The sequence below is a fragment of the Lutjanus erythropterus genome, unplaced genomic scaffold (assembly GCF_056507025.1).
Source record: "Lutjanus erythropterus isolate fLutEry1 unplaced genomic scaffold, fLutEry1.hap2 Scaffold_155, whole genome shotgun sequence".
NCBI classification, from domain to species: Eukaryota; Metazoa; Chordata; class Actinopteri; order Lutjaniformes; family Lutjanidae; genus Lutjanus; species Lutjanus erythropterus.
This window is the reverse complement of record NW_028146632.1, coordinates 1,806,597-1,817,500: the sequence shown is the minus strand read 5'-3', so window position 1 is coordinate 1,817,500 and position 10,904 is coordinate 1,806,597.

Below are 10,904 nucleotides of genomic sequence, written 5' to 3'. Positions count from 1 at the left end.
AGCAGCAGCAGCTCAGGAGCCTCATCATCCTCCTCCTTCTCCTCCTCCTCTTCATCAACAACATCATCATCATCATCAGGAGGTCAGGAGCCTCCTCCTCCTCCTCCTCTTCCTCCTCCTCCTCCTCCTCCTCCTCATAAACAACATCATCATCATCATCATCATCATCATCAACATCATCAGCAGCAGCTCAGGATCCTCATCATCCACCTCTTCCTCCTCCTCCTCCTCCTCCTCCTCCTGCTCCTCCTCCTCATCAACAACATCGTCATCATCAGCAGCAGCTCAGGAGCCTCCTCCTCATCATCATCATCATCATCATCATCATCATCATCAACAACATCATCAGCAGCAGCTCAGGATCCTCATCATCTACCTCTTCCTCCTCCTCCTCCTCCTCCTCCTCCTGCTCCTCCTCCTCATCAACAACATCGTCATCATCAGCAGCAGCTCATCATACTCCTCCTCCTCCTCCTACTCCTACTCCTCCTCATCATCAACAACATCATCATCATCATCAGGAGCCTCATCATCCTCCTCCTCCTCCTCCTCCTCATCAACAACATCATCATCAGCCTCCTCCTCCTCCTCCTCCTCCTCCTTCTCCCCCTCCTCCTCATCAACATCATCAGCAGCAGCAGCTCAGGAGCCGCCTCCTCCTCCTCCTCCTCCTCCTCCTCCTCCTCCTCCTCATCCTCATCATCCTCATCATCATCAACATCATCAGCAGCAGCTCAGGATCCTCATCATCCACCTCTTCCTCCTCCTCCTCCTCCTCCTCCTGCTCCTCCTCCTCATCAACAACATCGTCAGCATCAGCAGCAGCTCATCATACTCCTCCTCCTCCTCCTACTCCTACTCCTCCTCATCATCAACAAGATCATCATCATCATCAGGAGCCTCCTCCTCCTCCTCCTCATCATCATCATCATCAACAAAATCATCGTCAGCAGCAGCTCAGGAGCCTCATCATACTCCTCCTCTGCATCAACATCATCATCAGCAGCAGCAGCTCAGGAGCCTCATCATCCTCCTCCTCCTCCTCATCAACAACATCATCATCATCAGCAGCCTCAGGAGCCGCCGCCTCCTCCTCCTCATCCTCCTCCTCATCCTCCTCCTCATCCTCATCATCCTCATCATCATCAACAATATCATCATCAGCAGCAGCTCAGGAGCCTCATCCTCCTCCTCCTCCTGGCTCTTCTCTCTTGTAGTCGCCTCCTCAGCTCAGGAGCCTCCTCTTCTGTCTCTTGGTAAAGTATACCGATGGTGGCAGCTAACACTGGTCCATCCCTGATATAAATAGTTATTTTATCTTAAGTCTTTACTTTTTAAATCCAGTGTGAGACTCAAATAAAAGCCATTGCCAGAGATTTTCCTGCCATTGGCTCGTGATGTACAGAACATTCAAGGCTTGTGGTAATTAAAAACACTTCAGAAAACAAACAGTAGTAAATTGAAAAGAGGTTTTTGTTGCTTCCTCATAATAAATAGACATTTCATTGTTAGTGTAGCAGCTAAGCTTAGGATCTGTTGTGGAAAAAGTGTTTTGGAGCACTGTAGGCAGCGTCTGTGTGGGGGTTATTGTACAGTACCAGCAAGAACACATCGTCTCAAACTGTCAGCACCATTCTGTGTGCTCATGTCCTTGTGAGTTCATTCTTCCAAGCTTGAAGTGTCTCTCTAGGAACACAAGTCCATACTTTACACTCTTGGGTTTGAGAAAGGCCTTGGGTGTCATTTCTCTCAATGGCAGCGATTTTGAATATATTCTGTTCAGTGTTCTCTCTTGAAGGGAGAGTTCACACCAAAATCAAAAATACACATTTTTCCCTGGCCTGTAGTTCTGTTTATCCATCTAGATTTTTTTGACATGAGTTGGCAAGTTTTGGAGATATTGACCATAGGAATGTCTTGTGGTGATCAATAGCACCAAAAAAGATGTTGCTCAGATGTTGGTGGACAGGTTTTCAGAAGACAAAGGTGGTCATCTCCATTTCCCTCAGGAGCGAATGCACAATGCACACAACCAAATGCAGAAATGTGAAAGAACATCCGTCTAAACTCTAGCTATCACAAACAACTTGGTTACAGTTGGACGTTATATTACAGGTTCACATGCTTTTCAAGTGTGTTCTAAAACAAAAGTCCCATTTCCACCAAGAGTAACAATTTGAAAGTAATGTGTCTGAAATGTCAAAGAGCTCTTACTGTAAACCAAGTCCTGTCCAGTCCACATGCATCTTTTCAACTTGTGAAGCTGTGTGTGTCTTGAGTCTTCTAAAGGCTGACTGTTATATGTGTCCTAGACAGGTTCTAGAATGTTGATACGTCCTCAAAGACACAAAAGAATTCTGTGATGTCACACTGACACACACACACACACACACACACACACACACACACACACACAGAAGTGAACACATCAGAATGTTAGGTGGCTGTGACGTCATCAAAGGGAATGTCATGACGTCACGGACCCTGTCAGTGTTAGGTTATAACCCTAGCACCATGTCATTATCATACCTCCACTGGTTTTCGGGGGATAACTATTGAAAGGATGGTGGTAGAGACTTGAAACCAAGCTCTGCACCCACATTTTCGGACATTCCAGATCCAACGTTGCCAACCTCAAGTCTCTACGATGTCGGGAAGTGGGTCAACCAGAACCTCGAGGACTCTGGTGCATACCTCGACTGGTTTCGGGGGCTAACTTTTGAAAGGATGGTGGTAGAGACTTGAAAGCAAGCTCTGCACCCCCATTTTTGGACATTCCGGATCCAACGGTGCCACCATCGAGTCACTACGACGTTGGGAAGTGGGTCAACCAGAACCTTGAGGACTCTGGTGCATACCTTTACTGGTTTCGGGGGATAACTTTTGAAGGGATGGTGGTAGAGACTTGAAACCAAGCTCTGAACCCCCATTTTCAGACATTCCGGATCCAACGGTGCCAACCTCAAGTCTCTATGAGGTCGGGAAATGGGTCAACCAGAACCTTGAGGACCCTGGTGCATACCTCGATGGGTTTTCGGAGGATAACGTTTGAAGGAAAGGTGGTAGAGACGTGAAACTAAGCTCTGCACCCCCATTTTTGGACATTCCGGATCCAAGGGTACCACCATCGAGTCTCTACGAGGTAAACCACAGTTGTATTTACTGGTTATCCCTAAATATGGCGCTAAAGACCACGAAACAGAAATTCATCCTTTCAAAGCAATGTACAGTTGGATTAAAACTACCAACTGTAATTCATTGTAGGCCGCCAGAAATGTTGCTGCGGGCCGCCATTGGCCGGGTGGCCGCACTTTGAGAATTTATGCGCTAGAGGGTTGGGCTTCAGAATGCCGGACGGTTGGGTCTTTGTGAGTCTTCTGTTAGTGTTCCATGCCACTCGGAGATCGAACCGGAGTTTTTTCTGCATTAAAGGGTCTTGAGGCTAGATGTTGGGTTCATGAGCCTTTACATATTGGTAAGCTGGTCTCGAGTGACTCCTTGAAATTTGGGGGCAATTTTTGGGTCCGTCCTCATGTGGTAGATATACAAGTCATGTGTCCTGGGACCACCATATATGTTAGTTTTTACAAAAGCTACTGCAAGTCAGTACACTGATATTTGGCTGAACAGGCCTCGGTCATATACTTGCAAAGTCTGCTAGTCATATGTTGCAAAGACTGGCCAATGGATTGTTAAACTTCGTAGGTCTTAGTCAGTGGGCTGATGGCCATTGCTGTTCACTGGTCAGGTTTAGCCATAGATGAGGATTTTTAAAAAGCTTTGGCTACAAAGTAGTTGACCTGGGTGGGACCCTAAATTGAACCACCATGGTCTGGGGCCCCTACATGACCTCTTAAAAGGACTAGCCTTGGGGAAGATGCAAAAGGGTTGGGATTCAGAATGCTGTACGATAGAGTATCTGTGAGTCTTCTGTTAACGTTTGATGCCACTTGGAGGGCAACTTAGAGTTGATGTTTTTTGGGTTTTTTTGTTACATGAAAGGCTCTCAAGGGTAGATGTTGGGTTTGTTGTCCTTCACATACTGAGAAGTTGGTCTTCAAAGACCTCCTGAAATTTGGGTCCAGTTTGGGTCCCTTTCTTTTTTTGATAGATGGACTAACCATTGGACCTAATGTTCAGGTAGACTTCAACTTTGTAACAAAAGTGAGTGCAAGTCAGCACACCGATATTTGGCTGAATCGGCCTCAGTCATGCACTTGCGCAGTCTGTTAGTAACAGTCTGCAGATACTGGCTAATGGCTTATTGAGCTTCTTAAACCCCTGCCTGTGGGATGATGGCCTTTGCTGACCTCTGGCCAATTGTCGCTATTCATGAAGGGGTAAATAAAGATATTTGCTACAAAGTAGCGTTGGATGACCTGCGCCGGACACTAAATTGAAAGACTATGGTTCAAGGCCACTACAAGACCCCTGAAAGAGACTAGCCTTGGGGAAGACACTAGAGGGTTGGGCTTCAGAATGCCGGACGGTAGGGTCTCTGCGAATCTTCTGTTAGTGTTCGATGCCACTTGGAGATCGACTCAGAGTTTTTTCTGCATTAAAGGCTCTTGAGGCTAGATGTTGGGTTCATCCATCCATCCATCTTATCTATGGCTAAACCTGACCAGGGAACAGCAATGGCCATCAGCCCACTGACTAAGACCTACGAAGTTGAACAAGCCATTGGCCAGTCTTTGCAACATATGACTAGCAGACTTTGCAAGTACATGACCGAGGCCTGTTCAGCCAAATATGAGTGTACTGACTTGCAGTAGCTTTTGTTAAAACTAACGTATATGGTGGCCCTAGTTCACCTGACTCGTATATCTACCACGTGAGGACGTGCCAAGCCACTGCTACTGACTTCCTATTTCCTGTCACGTACTGAATGTGTGGGTCAAATTTTGTCCCTATGAATCAAGTGGAATTGCCCCAAAACGCTCCTCAATGCTCAGAGTTCCACTTCCAAATTTCAATCTATTCAGCTGGGTGTGACTCCAAATCTTCATCTATTTACATTCTAATTCTTAATTAATGCTTCCAAATGTATTTCAGCACTCTTGACCCTCCATAAAACATGTAAACTTACCTAAATAAGTTTCTGCAAGTTTGGTCACAGTGTTTTGCAAAATTTGCACTTAAATCAAAAATTGACTCACCATGCCTTCCGACTGCCAAGCCACTGCTACTGACTTCCTACTTTCTGTCACGTACTGAATGTGTGGGTCAAATTTTGTCCCTATCCATCAAGAGGAATTGCCCCAGCAGTCAGGGAGTTTAAAGTCAGGTGGCCTGCATTCTTTCATACTGATGAGGTAAACACATGCTTTCCTTTTCCCCTCTCCTTATTATGCAATTTCAGTGTGCAGCTGTTAAAATGTAAAGTCTGATAAGGTAAAACAAAAGATGACCAACATTTGGAGAGAGACAAATCTCCTATAGAGGAAGCAGTTCTTTATTTTGGCCACTTGGGGGCAGAAGATGGCATGCTACTCTTCTAACTTCTACCAGATAAATGCTGAATTCCAGCAGATTACAACACTTCCACTTGAGACAAACTTCTTGGTACAGTTGGACAATATTTTACCCCAGCTGACATCTGTTTTCCAGAAGAAGGGAGATGTTTCTGGCTAGAAACTACCTGTAAATTTATGTATACGATGTTATGGAATTTTTTTTCATACATACTTCATACACTGTGTAATTGTATTGTCCATATGAAGCCCCAGTTTGCGTCATCAGTAAGTCTGGATTATTTGCAAGATGCAAAAATAAAAAAATATATATATTGTCTTTTTAAGGCAATAATACCATATGGGCTAGAGATGCAGTCATGTGATCAGACAGGTGCCAGTTCAATCCTGTTTTCTCAGGTGGTGATAATAAGATTGGGCTATAGTTGTACTAAGCACCTATGTGTTAAGAGGACAGCATTGTTGTCAGCTGTACTGTATGTCTCTGAATAAACAGGAGTTAAAACAACATGTTCATACCTCACTTTTTTTTAAATAAAAACTAGGCCATGCTTCACAGTTATTTTGTAGTTAAAAAAGTCACTTTTACAGTATGTTTGACATAATATTGAGCTATATAGATCAAACTTGACAAAGCTGATTGGAAGTCAGTATTTGTAGGTTACCACAGGTTGGAAATTGGAAATATTTTTTGTAGTTATGTGTTTATGAATGTTTTAATCGGTGGAATCTCTTCACACAGGCTTCACACAGTGATGTTAATCTCAAAAAGGAAGCAGTTCTCAAGGCACTTTGCCTCTACCTTGGTGAGGATGATGGGCTTCTAATTCGGGAGTATATGGTTAGTCAGTGTAATTGCTTTTTTCTCGTCAGATATATTGTAACTTAGAAAAGTACATGTTTATAGTGGGTTAGTGACTTACTGTGTGCTGTGACTGTGGAATACAATATGACATTTGACGAATTCTGATGTTTCTAATGCTCCTCTAGAGATGTCTTTGTATCTAGATACATTAGATACGGAGACAACAGCTCTGTGACAGAGTTATTATTACAAGATCAAAGCAAGGCTAGTGGAGTAAGAAAAGCAGACATTGTTCACAGGGCTGAACAACGTTAACATTTTTAGGCAGCATAGATCACAGCTAAGAAGCTGAGATGATAACATTAGAAGACAGGGCAATTGATTATCATAAGCCCTAGTGCAACCAAATATTACAAAGAAGTTTTATGTCTGTGCAGTACTGGTTTGCCAACAAATGAATTGTCCTTCAACTTAACCCATAAAGGGTTCTAACTTTAATATCAGTGTTCTCCATTAATTACCCAGAATGTGGCAACCCCCCACAGTCTAATTTATCTTGCCATAGTCTCATTATGAACCAGAAATATTTTAAGACTTCTCATAACAACATTAAACATTATGCCATTGCTTCAGCAAGATATCTTTCAGATGACATGCACAGCCTTTGTGGAGACCAGTCAGTCCAAACAGTCTATTGGTGTGATGTCACACATAAATTTACAACAATGATAATCTGGTGACTCAGTCAAGGTTTAGTTATGACTCTCAAACAATGCAAAATGAAAATCAAATTGATTGACACTGCCAACTGACAAAAGATAGGATTTATGTTTATTTTCTGTAGCTAACTACTAATTATTAGCAGAAATACAGGTGTCCTAAGTTAACCAGGGAAATAATCACCATGGAAAACTCATCAATGTACTTACACTGCACTTTTGTTGCCTCTTCTAGCCAGCAGCTGCCACTGATCTAGGTCTGAATGCATGAGTGCTACCAAGTTCAAGTTGCATGCTAATGTGAATTGTTACCTATTGATCATATTTGAGCATTTTCGTTTGTCCCTTTGTTCATGCTGAGGTCATCACCTGATCGGTGGATATATGAGAGCACAGCTTAATCCAGTGTGTTTCTCTTGCCCAAATAGTGATAGTCTGTTGACTTGTCTCTCTGAGTGTGGCTCAGATATAGGAGCATGTGGGTGTTTGTTCATAGCCACATTGTTATTATACAGACTTACATTGATAGTAAGGGGTTCAACACACAAACGTCCCCAGTTTGGTGCAGATACATTGTGTGTGAAGTGTCCCCAGTTTTAGGATAGGCTCGTGTATTGGTGGTGAAGAGGTCCAAGTACATGAGTGTCCCCAATTTGGTTCAAATAGAAAGTGTATGTGTGTTGACTGTCCCCAGTTGTAGGTTAGACGTAGATATTGGAGTCTCAGCAGATTTAACCTCAGAGCAACATGTCACCACCATTAATGTCTGGCACAAGAATGCTCAATGTGTAGTGTTATTATTAGTAATAATGTAGCTTTTTTTCATAGACTTCACAACGACAAAGACAAATGCAGTTCAACTGATTCTGCACCGTGGTCATTTAACATCAATGAAGTTTACCATGATTAAGTATCAGCTACTGCTTGAAATGAGATTAAATTTTCTATATTGATTTGATTCCATTGTCTTTCAATCTTGTTCATTCCAGTCATTTCAGTCCAGGATTACTAAATTGAAACAGCACCATGACAAGTGCTCTGAACGCTACATGGCTTCAGAGGAAGAACGCAATGAAATTGAAAGACAGCGTACCTTCTTTTTGCATCAGTGAAAGCTTCTTGATCAACAGCTAGCACGGTTGGATAATGTAAGTATAATATAAGTCCATAAAGGTAGAGTTATGTCACAATATTGGTTTTTCCTTTTTTTAAGATGAAGTGGATTAGGTTTGAAGTGGGGAAACTCAATTATATACATAGTTTTAATGAATGCCAATCATATAAATTATATGTTCCTTTTATTTACTTCTCAATTGGGGTATCTGAATTATGACTATTTTTGGGGGGTGTTTGTGTCTGTGTGTTTTAATTACCAGGTTTCTGCTCCTCCACCATCTACTACCAAATTCTCAGAAATGAAAATTCCCTTGAATCATCCAGTGAAGTATGAGTGTAACCCAAAACTGAAGTCAGGAAAAAGACAGGTGACCTCTTCTTCTCTAATCATACTCAATGTAAGAAAAAAATATTTCTGGAAAAATATCTATTGGCCCTCATTTATGAAGGGAGCATATGCATCAAACTGATTATGCTCAGTTCAAATGGCATACAAAAAAGAAAATCACCTTGCATTTCTTGAAAGTGATTCTCCCTTTATGACATCATTCTTGATTCTCCTTTGCATGAGAACAATTTATTTTCATTTTCATTTTGTTTGAACTTTACTGTTATTTCACTGCTTGAAAAATGCTGATATTCCTGCAATAGCATGTGGACATAGCGTTAGAGTAAGTCATATTAGAGGTTGCAAAAATAAAGGTTGCAAATAATCCATAAACACCATCATTTTCTTTTATTAGAGCAAAGAAGATACCACAGATGAATCAATGGATGAGAGCAGTCCTTCTGACTACAGTGATGCTGATTACATACCTGACACTGATGGAGCTGACTCTGATGTCAGCATGTCTTTGACCCCTGAAAAAAAACGACAGAGGGTACAACTTCCCCAATTGTTAACAGCGATGTCGAATAACCCAGACAAAGAAAGCAGCTCAACAGACAGCCCAGACAAAGAAAGCAGCACGAAGAACAATGCAGTAAGGAAGAAGATGCAATCATCATTCATCCCAGGAAAAAAGAAGAAATGGACAGTCAGCCCACAGAAAAGGAAGAACACACCACGCCACCCTGAGAAAGACAGTAGTTCAATCGTCAGCCCAGAGAAAGGCAAACGTTCAGTTGAAGTACCGTGTACCACAAATACTCAGGAGCATTGAGTGTATGACAAGAGGAACTATTGCCTTTATTGCTCCAAGCCAACAGCAAAAATTTCACGACACCTTCAAACTGTTCATCGCAATAAACCAGATGTTGCAAAAGCACTCTTTTATCCACAAAATTCCAAAGAACGGCGAGTTCGTCTGGCCGTTTTAAGGAATAGAGGAAACTTTTCTCACAATACGGATGTGGTGAGGAAAGGAAGAGGAGAACTTGTTGCACGTTACAGAACAAAAAACATTAGAAATGGGAAAGACTTTATTCACTGTATCCATTGTCAAGGTTTGTACTCAAAAAAAACATTGTGGAAACACATCAACATGTGTGAAGAGAAGCCAAGAGAGGATGAACCCGGAGTGGGACGAAAAAGAGTTAGATCCCTCTGTGCTCTGACTACACCTGTCAGTTCTGAGATAAGTGAAGGCCTACAGAAAATACTAACACACATGAACTATGATGAAGTGTCAAATGTTGTTCAGAATGATAAATGCATTCTGCAGCTTGGACAATATATGTTCAATAAACTAAAAAACTAAAGGGAACAATAATGACGATTACATACGACAGAAGATGAGACAAGTTGGAAGAATGGTCCTCGTAGCTCAAAATGTTACACCACTGAAGAAAGTGGAGGAGTTCTTCATTCCCAAAAACTTCCCACATGTTATATCTGCAGTGAAGAAGGCAGCAGGATATGATCCTGAAACCAACACATATCAAACCCCGTCTTTAGCGCTCAAGCTGGGCCACAGTCTAAAAAAAATATCCAGCATTGTTGAGAGCAATGCTATGATGTTTGGTGATGATATCACAGTAGAATATGCCAAAAGGTACAGAGCTATACATGACAGCAGATGGGAAGAGTTCATCTCCTCTGGAGCACTAAACACTGCGTGAAAGCTGCAGTGTACCGAATGATAATTTATTCATGTTTGGAAGACCAGAAGCCTTGTCAGCCTACAGAGGGAGAGAGTGCCTTCAAAAATATACCAAACTCTGTGGTGCCAAACACCCTGAAGCACTGACTTCAACAAAGCTTCGAAAACATGTTGCAACAATGTCACAGGTCTTGAACCTTGAGGAAAATGAGTCTGACCAACTGGCCAACTTCTTAGGCCATTATATTGGCATCCACCGACAGTACTATTGGTTGCCCCAAGGAACTCTGCAGCTTGCTAGAATGAGCAAAGTGCTCCTGGCCATGGAGAGGGGGACTGTGTCGCAGTACAAAGGGATGACACCGGATGATATCGAAATTGACCCTGAGTTTGGGCATGTTCTTAATTTTTGATCTATTTAACACTGGTATGGATACTCGGTTTCATATTTCTGTGTTTTTATAAATGCTGTACTAGATTCTGCCTGTGAGATTAAGAGTGCTGTTGATTTAATTTAGATCATTTTCTACTTCCAGAGAAACTGCCACAATCCAATGAAGGAGATTCCAGTGACACTTCAGAAGATGAGTGTACCAGCAGTGAAATGGAACACATAATGGATACATCTGCATCATCAGCACCATCAGCATCATCAGCACCATCAGCATCATCAGCATCATCAGCACCATCAGCACCATCAGCATCATCAGCATCATCAGCACCATCAGCACCAGCACGTGGTGCTAGT